Source organism: Colletes gigas, unplaced genomic scaffold, assembly GCF_013123115.1.
Source record: "Colletes gigas isolate AHSC1104 unplaced genomic scaffold, ASM1312311v1 Colletes_gigas_Sc00008, whole genome shotgun sequence".
NCBI lineage: Eukaryota > Metazoa > Arthropoda > Insecta > Hymenoptera > Colletidae > Colletes > Colletes gigas.
Window position 1 is genome coordinate 7,799,618 of NW_025106637.1, and position 14,206 is coordinate 7,813,823.

General features: G+C 36.3%; 1 protein-coding gene across 5 annotated transcripts in view; it reads right to left on the reverse strand.

The window, feature by feature from the left end:
* The window catches only part of LOC122396804, a 346,801-nt gene that overhangs the window by 37,810 nt on the left and 294,785 nt on the right, over positions 1 to 14,206 (reverse strand). The window lies entirely within an intron of this gene.

Sequence of the window (14,206 nt, forward strand, 5' to 3'; positions counted from 1 at the left end):
TTACGCTTTTTAAAAAAATAACAATGGCACTGACAAATAAAAGAATGCTCGAAAAGTTATTCTCTTCTATTTTTCTCTCACGTTACTATGTAAAATAATGCGATATAATATTTGTGTATTTTTTTGTTCTACAAGCGGAGGAATAACTATAATAAAAGAGCAATTATTATAGACTGTACAGACTGTGGTTAATGTTAGGATTCTTGATACATAAAAATAAAATAAATAATGGTGATAGACGAAACGAATATAAAAATCTGAATTTGGTAGTTTTAAAAGTCGTTCCTTTCCTATTAAAGTGGACGAAACATCACTTTTAGGCTTCATTTACACCAACGATCAAATCTCCGTGCAGTCACAGTTCAATCACAGTTTAGTGTTTCCTGAATCAGCTAAAGCACGACCAGTGTTCTCACATTCCAGACACGTTCCAATGTACTGAATAACATTTCAACGGCAATGAAATCGTGACTAGACGATTGCCGCAAGTCAAATGTAAGGGTTTGACGTTCATTTTCCGCTACGTGTGAAATCTGGTACTTTAAATGCATTCTGGTTCCACTTATGCAAATAGTCTGATAAGAATTTTTCCGATACAATCGTCCCTTCTACTCCGATAGCAAAATAAATAGATTCGAATTTATTCTCGAACCATATATGGCGAATTTACAACCTCCATTTTTGCAAATAAACTTTCGTTACTATGGCAATCGCGATCATTTCACTTTTAGATCAATTTTTTTTTATTTTGCATTTGTTAAATTAATATGCTTCATATTTAATTATCAACAATAAATGGAAATGTAAGCCCAACTTTGACAGAATTCTTTTGTTCATTTCGAACGATTCTTTTACGGTTCCCGCAGTTTAAAAAATCATCGAACGTTCGACAAAAATATACTATATATGGCGAGTGCTTTTCAAATGTTTAATAAACCCATTCGAATGGAAGAGGCGGCGCTGCCCTTTGTCGAGTCGTTCGTTTAAACGGCAAACTCAGTGATACGAGTCAATTTCTGCACCGTCTGCAATATCGATTGTTCGGAAAGGTTTTCGAAGAACCGCGCTATCATTAAATCGATTGGTTAAATATCTAATGCTGATAGGTGTTGCAGTTTTTATGCACTTCCGAGAATGTTTTTACAGCCTTGTTCAAATACTCGCACGACTTTTGCGTTTTCCACGTACAATAAAAGTTGTTGGCTTTATCTTCTATTCGAAAGTGTTATCAGTTATTTCTCTAGTGGAATTTATTTCGTTCGCGAAACTTCGTATTCGAAATGGCTGAACCACATAGTATTGCGAAATAAAACACATGGAACGTCTCTTCAAAATATAATTGTTAATAACAAATCATTGGAAACGTCACGGAAAGATTATATTTTCCTAAATAAATTGACAACGCTTATAATTGTGAATTCGACTATGAAAACGCAAAGGAAATAACACGAAATATTATTACCGAATGTGAACCGAATTTTAAATATTTATTGTGTTAACTACAATCTTTTATCACAAATTATAATAATTAAACAATGAATGGGAAACATTTGTACGTATTAACAGTTGTACAGAGTGTTGGAAGATATGGTTCTCGATGGAGCGTAGGAAACGTGACTATGTTGGCAACTTTTCCGCATTATGGTAATGTTTACGTTACACGAATATAGTACCACAATCCTATCAGATAATTCTCCTTTACAAGGCGAAAACGAGAAGCAGTTGAATTTTTAAGCAGCTCCGAATAATTGGTCTTCCACCGGCTATTTATGCAGACAATGCGGTAAGCTTCCGTTTCATTCGTTTTCCGAAAAGCTTTTGTGATACTTAAGGTTATCAGACATTACGCCGGGATTACAGTGAATTACACAGTCCTGTATGTACACACAGGCGATAAAGGTGCAGCGACGCGAAAGAAATGGTTTGCAAAAAAAAAAAAAAAAACACGAAATAGACGGAAAGACGAACGAATTTCGGGTCGGAATTATTCAAATGAAAAGCTGGCTCGTTCGTACTCGCAAACGCGAAAATATTTTCAGGTATTCTTAAACGTCGCAATACCTATTGTTTGCTTGAATTATGAATTTAAGGGAAATTAAATTCTACGATATGGAAGTCAATTTGAGATCATTACTTCATTCTTTTTGTATGATTTTTGTGTCGAACAAAGTCGACGAAGATTAAAGAAATTACAAATGATAAAAAGAAGAGGAACGATGAAAACTTGAAATTTAACCATTTCATTGAAACTTTTGGTACTTGCAAGCAAACAATTTGCTGTTGATCAAGTAATATTTCCTTAGAGGATGCCTTTATACCTTTTAAAAGAACTTAAATATTGGACAAGTTCACGGATAAGTAGTCCATTATACAGTTAGTACAAGGAATGTTCTTTGAAGCAGGTTCAGCGATTGACGAGGAAATTGGCAATTACTTTACTTGTTGTAACTGCTACGGTCTGTTGCATTCTAGGTACCAAGATGTTACTTAAATAAATTCATGCTTTAAGAGGTGAACCAATCAACGAGAAAAGGAGACAATAAAATTAATTTCGCGATATTGAACTCAACGTGAAATCGGGAAAAACAATAATTTTTATTTTAATCTGATAGAAAATTAAATTCTTCCGATCGACTTCAAATTTTGTATCTTTCGGAGAGAATGAATGCTCATTTTATTAGTTTAGAACGACGGTAAATAGGTTCTTTGCTCTGTGGAATTGGGAGAAGTAATTTCGTGTAAGATCGGCGAGAAAAATGTATCGTTACAAGGCCATTTTGTGGTAAATTAGTTATTGGATTTTCGTACGTCAATTCGAAAGCGGTATTGGCAAATGTTTTCTAGAAGGTATGGTCCAATATTTATTTAATAAGTGGAACCCAGCAAGGAAGGAAACTACTGATAATCAAGTAGAGGAGAACGCTAATCGAGTTTGTTCAACGATCGAGCAAACGAAAAGTGTTTCAGTCAATAAACGGTCCATTGGTTGCCGTTTAAACACACGATTTCTGCTACTGAAAGAGAGAAAACGAAGGACGCTGACCATGAAATGCCGACGAAAGGATCGACTTCAGAGAAAATTGCCAATTACTTTGATTGCTTTGCTTTCCTGGAAGCTCGTTCTGTTTGGCGATGTTTTAGGTAATTCTGTGTTTTCGTACATTAATGTAAAACGCGGGGGAACATTTCGCGGATAGCTTCAACCAGGAAAGCGAACTAATAGCCAAGAAAAATACTCGCGAAAAGACTGCGAATATGGAGTGGTTGATTTTGATTTGCGTCGTTAATAAACGTCGAACAGATTTCGACGACACTGTACAAATACTATACGTTTACGTCAGCGATAAGAAAAACAGAAATAACGAGGAAAGAAAATATTTTTTATCGGATTAAATCGAATTTGCAAAATAGTAAAAAAAATACAACAGTTTTGTGACGATTATTTGTTTCATTGATCAGCGGTGGAGACGTTGAATATTACTTTCTGGTGATCCTTTGACAAATTTTCTTAACTTTTATCGGTTGCAAAAACGCGTATCGATCGAATGCATAAAGCGCGTGAAAAAAGAAACGCTGCTAACTGGAAAACAATCATGTATTCATGATCTAGAATATCTGAATACTATTCTCTGGTCGAAAGCGCACCTACAACGGTTCCAGCGTACAGCGATTGGACACGAATAGCAAATCGATTGACGATTACTGAGGCGCATAATTCGAAATACAGGATTTATCAAAAGATTCGAACTTCGCTCGGCTATTACTTGATAAATTCAGGCGAGAATGTCGGCGCAAAGGAATCGATCGAGTAGATTGCGAGGGGGAGGGTAAAAAATCCGCAAAAAATACAATATTTCCGCGCGCTGTACGCGGTTCACGTTTAAATAAATATCTAATGCATATTTGCGCAACGATTTCGTGTTCGCGCGTTTCAACAAAAGTATGCATTTTGCGGAATTCGCGGGATTTAAACATTTATTTCGAGCCGTTGTTTGCGAGAATACGAATGTTCGGTCAAGATTTACAAATATTCTGGAAAAATATAACGTTGAAATTTATTTTTAGTAACGTTAATATTTTTATACGTACTTGGTACATAGTATACACGTTTCTTTAATAGCTTTACCGTTTCACGAGTTTATTCGAATATTTGGGAAATAATGAATCTGCAAATGCCATTGAGAGAATCGCAAACGAAACATTTATTTTATGCATTGCAAACTTTGAAACTCCACCGGCATAAAACGATCGTAAATTTCTGGTTTAAATATAATATTCGGATATTAACAAATACGAGGCTTTAACGGCACGCTCTGGAATTTACAAATGCGCGTGTACCTTTAACGATACGTGGAAAATTGAGAACAGGTGTATTCAAAGCGCACGAAAACGAGAGAAACGTCAATGCGCTGAATCGTTACGTACACCGAAAAAATGACGGTGCAATTATGGCGCTGGCGGCGCCATTGAATTCCTTGTTATTCAAAGTTTTCGCGTTTTACTTTGTACGTTTTTTGTCTTTCTTTTTCACGTAGAAAAAAAAAAAAGAAACATTCCCTGTCCACGATTTTTCATCAATGCTGCTTGAATGTCGAAACGAAACAGCGCCAGGACACGACGCGCCTCTGAATTGATCGATAACGCGACTGCTAAAAAGCCCATTAATCAAATCACATAATTGTACAAACTTCTCTCGTACTTGCCTGTGGTATTTTCATCGGATTGTCTGCATAATTGTATTACAGTTTTACTTGTTGCACCGTTCTGGTAACTAATATCTCTCTAGGTTTATGCTTTCAAAGTAACAACAATAGAAACTTCCTGGAATGATTTGACATCATCCTTCCCTCATTAATATTTTATACAAAAATTAATATTTGTCTCAGACTTTTATACGACTTTAAATTTACTTATTCTCGTTAATTTCTTTATGTAATACTTTTCACGAATTATGTTCGAATTACGAAGGATTTATTCGCGTGTAACTGACTCAGTGTCTAAGTTTAACTTTATTCGACCAAATTAGTAAATCGTTACCAGGTCGTATTTTCGTGTAATCAGTCGATCGCTGCTATATCAAAGAGCCAATGTATGGTCGTTAATATTGCACGAGCAGCTACGTTAAAAACCTGTACGTGATATGTACGTAGCATGATCGCGTTAACGGTACTTCGACATTAAAACGAGGCCATCGAAAAGAATGAAGCAGTAAACACATTGAAAAATATACTTCGACGATCATCGATGTTAGATATACGGTTTAAAATTATAGATCTCGCGTGAAATTCATTCTTTTCGAAATACACAATCAATCAAACAATTCGAATGAAATTTAAAACCCTTAACATATCGTTTAAAGCAAATTGAAAACACTCGGGTTCGTTCGTTAATGAAACTAGCATAAATAAAATGGACGCGTTGCGAGCCAGGTACAGGTGGACCACGCGTTTCCAAATGAATGTATAAAATCAATGAATTTAAATCGACTGGCTAGGAATGGAATTTTTACACTATTTGCAGCGAGTTTAATTAAGGACACGGTGAATCCAAATGAATTTTCATTATCATATTAAATTCGAAGAGCTCTGAATAAAGCGTTGCTAGCTGTTTTCTCGAAAATCAATGAAGAGTGCTGATTATGTTTCGAACGTAATATACTACTATTCATATTTAACGTAATTTATTCAATAAGTTGATATAGCAATATTAATTACGTTTATTTGTAGAATTTAAAATTCTCTGTAACAAATGTTTTCTTTGAGTAGTTTACCAGCGATTGCATAAATTGCATTAACATTTGCATTTGACGTTCGAAGGAAGAAAGTGTTACGTAAACAATGTTCTGATTCGATGGACGTTTGACAAGCATTTTAATAAATGCCGGGAGTCCATTACGCGCTGTAATTAATATTACAATGGAATAATAAGGTGTCAACAATTTCCGGGGCTATTATTTATAATAGTTCAATATCAATACCTGATATTGACGTATCCGAAATCAGGATAACCGATAGTATCGACATATATGTATACTGTTCGTGCTGCACAAGACGTGAGAGGAAATTTAATAGTAACTAAATACTCTCAAAATTCGTTAATGGACGCTGAAACATTAAATTAATTAAATACGAAGGTACGAATGTATCGACAATTTCTAAAGTATTTTTCAAAACACAATTGTATACTGCAATCATATTTCTAAAACAAAGTGTCGCTTCTAACCGTAATCGAGTGACTTAAACGTGTTTAGAACTAAATATAAACGTTTAATCGTGGAATAAAAAACTTTGTGCGCAAATTTATCTGTTATTAATTTTAGAATTTTGTACAAATTTTAACAAATCCAATTATTTTAATTTGAGTAATACGAATTCAGTATTCAAGATGCTGCAAGCAAGAGCAAGAAAAATATTTCTATTTCTATTTATAATTTATAGGATTTTCAAACCACTTGAACCCTTCTAGATCTCTCATTGCAATAAATATGTATTTTTTTCTCTGTAGAGCAACATGCCTCACAAAACGAGATAAAGTTACTAGATTTTCACCAATTACTTAATCAAATTGTAGAACGAATCACGCAGGGATTGAATCGTAGTCGAAATGAACTGACGACTGTTCCTTCCTTTCTATCGCTGACCTGAACGAAAGCTCACATAGAATTGATTGTGAATAAACAGATAGAAATCCGACTTCATCGGTGCTTCTGAATTGTACACCAAAATCGTGTAACTTCAATCCACGCTTTTCAACAAATTTTCGCTGTTGAATTGAACCATTACCACTTAATCTCGTATATCTCGTTTAACTATATGGGACACAAATTTTTGGAGTAAAACATGCCTCAATGTAAAATACACCACTTTAGATAAACAATGCACTTGCACTGATAGTGAGTAGTGTGAAATAATACTCCCCTCCTCGACTGATCCAGCATTTATTGTGTGATTTCTATATGTATATATTTATTTCGATATTTCATCAAATAAATGTATTCACTGTGGTTACAACGGTATTAGAATAAAATAATCGTTGCATGTCAAAGGTATATTTCGTTTCTAAAAATATCCTCGAGGCTCCGCGGATATTTCACATACTAGACGTGGTAAATCTCATTTAAAACGAAATCATTCGCGTGCGCTCTGTTAAATCGCACAAAGAGGAGTCTTTGATTTCGCACATAGGAAAGAGACGGCTCCGATTTCCTGGCGGTAGCATTGACTCGTTATCGTAACATTATCGGTGAATGGTCAAAAGGGTCGCGGAAAAAGGACCCGAACGCGGAGAAGAAGAAAGTCCGACGGGGGGAAAAAGAAAAACAGCGAGTTCCGGCGGTCAACGGGGGGGGGAAAAAAGTGGAAATAGAATACGAACCGAGCGAAACTCTCGAATCCGTTCGAACTCGCCTCCTCGGACCTCGGTTTTCTGAAATCTCATACGTGATTTGTGACGTAATACAAGGAGCAGGTTGAGTTTCGAAAAATACCAACGCGAAAGCCACGTTTCAATTCGACGATATGAATTTGCAAACATTCGTGGTCGTTCTATCGTGAAATATGAATTCTTAACGTGAACAGACCAAACTGATGCTAAACTGTTTTGTAACAGAGATTAGAAGAATTGTAACCGACTCTTGTGGTGTACTAATAGGAACTGAAGCTCAATCACGATCGTGATTTTCTAATTTGACTTACGATTTCATTTCAAATCATTTTTCGAACATACACTATTTAATTTTGTTTAAATTTGTTCGTGCAAGGAACGGTTACGAGAAAGAATAGATTTATTTTACGAATACCTTATGAACGTAAAAATGTGTTGATTTTAATTTATAAGTCTCAATTATGAGGTCAAGTGAGTGACGGAAGTAAATTTATTCGAAGAATCTCTTTCGAGAGATTTAAGAGAATCTTTGGACGAAGACAAATATTTGTTTTTATAGAGTCGTATCAAGTGCAAGTAGATAAATGTTCTCGAACTTGTATATAATAAATAAAATAGAATACATATGTATTCGATGGAATAATATTTCAAACTGGAAGAGTAAAACTGATATTTTTAAATATACCATATGCAACAAGAATAAATTACAATTCAATGAATGTTAAATATTTAATAATTTCATATGTAAATTACGAGATCTTCACAAATCTATTTAGGGCCCCTTTGGGGTCGTGGTGGTTGGGTGGCATTAAATATTAATATTAATTTAAAAATTGTGAAGCGATGTTCCTTGTGAAAGTGGGTTTCGGGTCATAAATGTTTGGGAAGCCTCACCTTAGACGAAGAAGCGTAACAGGGATAAAATATTAACGAAGAACGTGGTGTCCTACAGAAACAATGTCGTCTCATGAATTTTATGGAATTTGAAAATTTTCTCTTAACATTCGGCTTCAATTTATGTGCATTTTGGAATACTGAGTAGAGACCGGAAACGAACGTAACAAACATAAAACAAACACTGATCGACCAGCAATCGTCTACTTTCATCTTTATAGTCATTTCCATCCCCCATCCAGGGTAAATGGCATTTTCGTAAAAAGAAACTAAGAGGAATATGACGATATAGAGGGAAGCATGAAATAAATGTGAACGAGAGACTCACCAGGAACATGCTTCAATCCGCGAACGTTCCATTAAAAACGCTTTCATGAAATTAAGATTTTTCGAAGTGTGTCACTGAATTTTCCCAATAAAATAGAATAAAAATAAAAAACTAAAGTGATATTAAATAATTGGTAATTGTACTCGACAAACAGAGAGAAATCTGAATTCTGTCACAATGGGCTGTGAAAATTCGAAAAGTAAATAAAAATATAAGTAGAAAACAAACATTTAATTGCACGAAAACTATAATTTAATGATATTGTTATTAAAAACCGTGTCGCGTGATAATTTGGCCAATTCGCAATGCACCGAAACAACGAACTTTAACTTCATTTAAGATTCTATTATCGCGTGTAAAATATCCACGCTTTGAAATACTTTAAACTTTTATTCCCGTAGAGTGCAATTCCCATCCACGGGGAACCGGTATCTGACTTTTCCCAGAAAACTCGTCTCATTATCTTAATATTACTACCAGATGAACAAAGGAGTTGTACGGGAAAAGTAACGTAAAGCCCGAGTAGATTAAAAAATGTATCCCAGTAACAACGAACAAAGCTAATCTTCCACTTTCAGCTTGAATATATTTCAGATTCTCGGCCGTGCTTGTATTATCTTCACGAAATTGAGGGGCTCGGCTAACGCTGGTTAAACCATCAAACTGTTAAACAACATTACTGCGTAATTTATGGCGAGCATGAGTATATCCTGTATTCCATTAAACAGCAACTAAATAAAACTGCATCTGAATTGGACGACAATAATACGAATTAGAGAGAACATTGAAAACTTTATTTTACCTCCAAAAATATTTCAATACAAAAAGATTCAAATTCGAGAGAATGTAATTTCAATAAATCGTAATAAATGTACAATTCGTAATTTCAATAAATGTAATCTAAAAAATTCGAACAATGGAGCTTTTCGAATTACATTCCCGGTCACGTTGGTATATAATGTTTTATTTTTAATTAATCGTTGCATGAATATTTCTCACGCTGTTCGCATCATTTTCGTCGGGATTTACAACTTGGAGCGAAATCGAAGTTGATCCGACGATCTCCAAATTTTGATGTTTAATGTTATTTATGTTTACAAGAGCGATTAACGTTACAATTCATCGTGATCTACGTTCTGAGCCCAATTTCGTCCACAAAAACGTACATCTCGTCGTTGGGCTCCCTTCGTACGGATTGTGTTCGAAGGGTTACGGCGCCAACAACGAAGACTCAACGACACGTTATCGATCGCAAAGTGTTAATATGGTTAACATGAAGCATCCGGGGCGAAGTTCGACGCAGGCACGCACAGCCAGGGTCGGAGCAAGAAAGAGAGGACGGAAATCAGAATGCGTGAATCGTCGGAGTCTGTTTTCTGGCTGAGTTCAGCGTGAACGTGATTTTCGAGCACTCAAGCGAAGTGGAGAATGGTGTCCACAGCACGTGCCTCTAGGCTAATCCAGCCATCGTCATTTCCGGCTGACTCCATTTCGCTCTACGTACCCCTGCACGGCACGGGTTAGGGACGTGGCGGGCGGAACGAAAAAAGGACAGTCATCGGTCTGTTCGGTGGTTTAACCGGAGGAGGTCAACCTTTTTTTCTAGTCATTCCGATGCGATCCCTTTTTCAAATCGCGGCCTCGAGCCGATATTAGAAAAGGATCGAAGTCCGCAGCCTCCTATACCAGCGTTGGCTTCGAGGAATTTGAACCGGCCATTGTATTTTTCTCCGATGAAAAACTCAGACGAAATTGAAAGAATGAAAGATCAAAAGCAACGGGGGCAAATGGAAGCATTACTATTCATCGAAAACACGACTATGCTTCCACAATTTTCGCTACGTAGCCACAATTGTGTATCTCGACGAATGTTAAAGAAACGTTTTTATTTATTTATTAAAATAATCTATGACGTTTGCACTATTTCCTACGAATAGTACAACGTATTTATTACGTCCTGGTGGGTCGAGAATATTGATGATTAATAATTTGCTTATATTAAGCAGTGAATACGACGTCATTTAACGATTCAAGATTAAAAGAAATCGGTGGACACACAACTTTAATCATCGAATAATTGACGTATAGATTACTTCAGAAACTTTTTAATCAAATCAGTTAACCGTAAAGTTTCCATCGGTCTGTTTATTATTTAATCTCTGGGCAGGTCCGAAGATTTTCCAAATTTCGGAAGAATTAAAGCTCGGAAGTTTCTTAAAGCAAAGAGACTCTTAGAGGTTCGGTACAAATGGAAAGCCACTTTAAACTCGTTATATTGAAGTAATACACTCGGAAAATTCTAACTTCGCGATTAAATTCCGGCCATATAACGAAACTGCATTTATCCTCGACAATTTCGTCGGACTTATTCGTTCACTGTGGACTAATTGAGACCGGCTTTAATGAGCGGGTGCATTTTTATTTTCCCGTCGCCTTGTTAACAGACTTTTGCTTTCGCAACACGTATGCTCTTTCAAACAGCACAAGCCACTGGAAAAATCCAGGGAGGAAAGGCAGAAATCCAGCGGATATTCTGAAATTGTTCTCTATGCCCTAAAAACACCGACCAAATAGTTTTCCAACTTCTCGGCGTGTCCGAGACGCCATCATCAAACGCAACAAGTACAGCATCTCCGATATGAAGATTTCTAAAAATTATATTCAATGTTCATATTTATATTTAAATAAATTCACGATCAAACCGTGTGATTTTATCTCGAGAACCTAATATAGAAATGTCACATTTAATATTCAATCCAGCTCGTAAAGAATACGCGACGAAATTTATTCAATTTCGTCTGATCAAATCATTAATATCTGAAATTCTTAACATTTTAACATCTACGTTTTTGAATTTTTAATAGGAGAAAGAATCATCTGTGTCATGTTTTAATAAATGTATTACCACGTGGTATACGAGTAAACCTTTCACCCAATGTATTTTTTTGGGCCTTTTGTATGGGGTATTGAAACCCCATTACCATTTTCGTGTCATTCAGAAATGAATTTTAATCCCTTCCATAGTCAACTCACATGTATTTACGCAAACACTACAGCTGTTTGCATATCAATACTAATTCAGTGAATAGTTTCTCAACTGACCGCCATCCATGAGAAGAGGACGCTAAAATCACCTCCGAATTTTCAGGTCGGTATGGCAGTCAGATTGGGCCACGAAAGCCCATAAGATGAAAAGAATATTCCTATACCTCGTCTGTGGTATTACCTTTCATTTATATGACATTAAGATTTCTTTAAATTGACAAAATATTTTGTTCGTACAATTTACCTAATAATATTAGTATTTTCAGAACCTACGTTCCCTACGTTGCGTATAAAAGAATATTCGGTTGGACGAATTTTAAAAAATCTCGGAGCAGAATATATTTTGGGGTTGATCACTTTTTAAGAATTTCCCATTCCTTCACGCACGTTCTATTCCAGTCCTGGAAATTACGTTATAAGGAATCCCCTACATTGGACTCATTCCGCAGGCGTGACTTTCCAGATGAGTCGACCGGGTAGAGGAAGGAATTCTTTTCAAGATCGCCTTCAAGAATTTCAATAAAAGCACCATAAAGGAGATAGTTCACTATCCAATACATTTCGATATCATTCGTTCAAAATGTCACATCATCCGACGAACTCGGTTCCCTTTTCTAATTTACGGTTTCCACTACGATAAAAAAATTATGCTTCCTCGATATTAAACAACTTGTTAATGCACTGAAATATCCATTGGGCAGAGTTACATTACTTATCAGCACATGTTCAATTAATTATTTAGTAGAATTTAATAATAAAATTCTATTTCTTTTCGTGTAATATGGCAGACAGTTTCTTATAAATGAATCCTTGCAACATATTGACGACGATGTGGTGCTCGCATTATTTGTCTCGATAGAGCTATCCACGAAGTATAATCGATTCTCATTTTCGATAAATCGATCCATTGATCAACTTCGATGTCGGAGTTCAAAATACATAGATATTTATAATTAGTTATTCATTGGCTGCGTTTCGCGCGCACCAACAATTCCCTGACAAGTATTCACCTCTTCGATGGCGACCATGCGCGTGGATGCGCCTAGCCATCACAATTATTGCAGAGTGGTCATCAATCTGGTGTTTCCATATCGGGATCCCATGGGTATATTTTACACGAATTTAGAGGAACTAACCCGTGACAGCCAATATTGGCCATCGCGAGCGAGCAGACGAACAGTTCCCCGCTATTAAAACGAAACAATATTGCTTCTATAATACACTTTACGCTGTTCGAAGCTCGTTCCTTCCGTTCATTTCCTCGAACGAGTCGCGCGATCGTTGATTAACTACTAATTAACAACTTTACAACTGTTCGTTTCAAAGTTCGGGTATCGCACGAAAACAGCGCCATAATTTTGCATGGCACTGTTTCTCGCGGCAATTATAATTATTGCACTGTGGTCAATACGTAGCCAAAATTTTTACGTGCAAACGAGACAAACAAGATTGCAAATGTGCAAAATGGAAAGTTAATTTTTAAAATTCTATGCGACAAGACAAATTTTTTATTTTGTCAGAGATTGCTTGTCCTTATGCACAGACATTGAATAGATAAATTCTGTTAGTTCCATAATTATAGAAACAAATTGTTCGGCTCAGGGATGCCCCCTGTAATAACAGAAGTTAACATTCACCGACTCGTTTCACGAATATCGCACGAACATTAGCAGTTTTGTACTTTGCATTCAACCCCGTGCCATTCTAATCTATTCTTTATGCGTTTCCGCTGAGACAAATTGCATCGCTATCGCGCAATCTCCAATTAAGCAACGCTCCCCGTACCCAAATATATCACTCCGTGAGAAGACTTGCTTCTTTAGTCAATCTCCGGATCGTCTCGCATACATTTGCATGTAAAACGGTATTCTTCCCTGTTGCAATTACCGGAAACAACGATCGAGTCGATATTTAATTCTTACCGAATTGCTGCTGCGGCGACAGCTGAACAATCGCTAAGGAACACGACTTTGTTTTTACAGTAAGAAACAATTGGGAAGAATAAACAGTTGCCACGAAAGTAGTACTTAACCGGATAGAAAGATTAGATATCTGTAAAGACAAGGGAAAAATCGTAGCTCGATCGAGTTGTGGAAATTTCAAGGAATGGTGGAAATATTGATCGTACAAGGATAAGAGAATGCGCGTATAACGTAGCGAAATACTTGTAATAGTACGATAGTTGAATACAGAATTCATGGCAAGACCAAGTATATTCGGAATAGGAACTTCTCGGCTGCAGGAAAGATCGATGAAATTTCCTACGTAGGACAATGGCGACATTGTTATTCAACGGCGGCAATTAGGAGCAAAAACGGGGCATTATCTGGTAATGAAGCGAGGTGGAATAATTCAGTAATCCGACTCGTTCATCTTTTCGCCTCATAAAGTCAGTAGCACGGGAAGGGGATGCTACTCAACAAAATTGGATTATGCTCGTGCTCATTTTAGCCACCTGTAACACGACCCTTATACCGTATACAGCCACTTATCGTGATTCCTTCTGCACGTCGTATTTAATTTTTACCAACGGTACAACAAACTGAACACCATAAC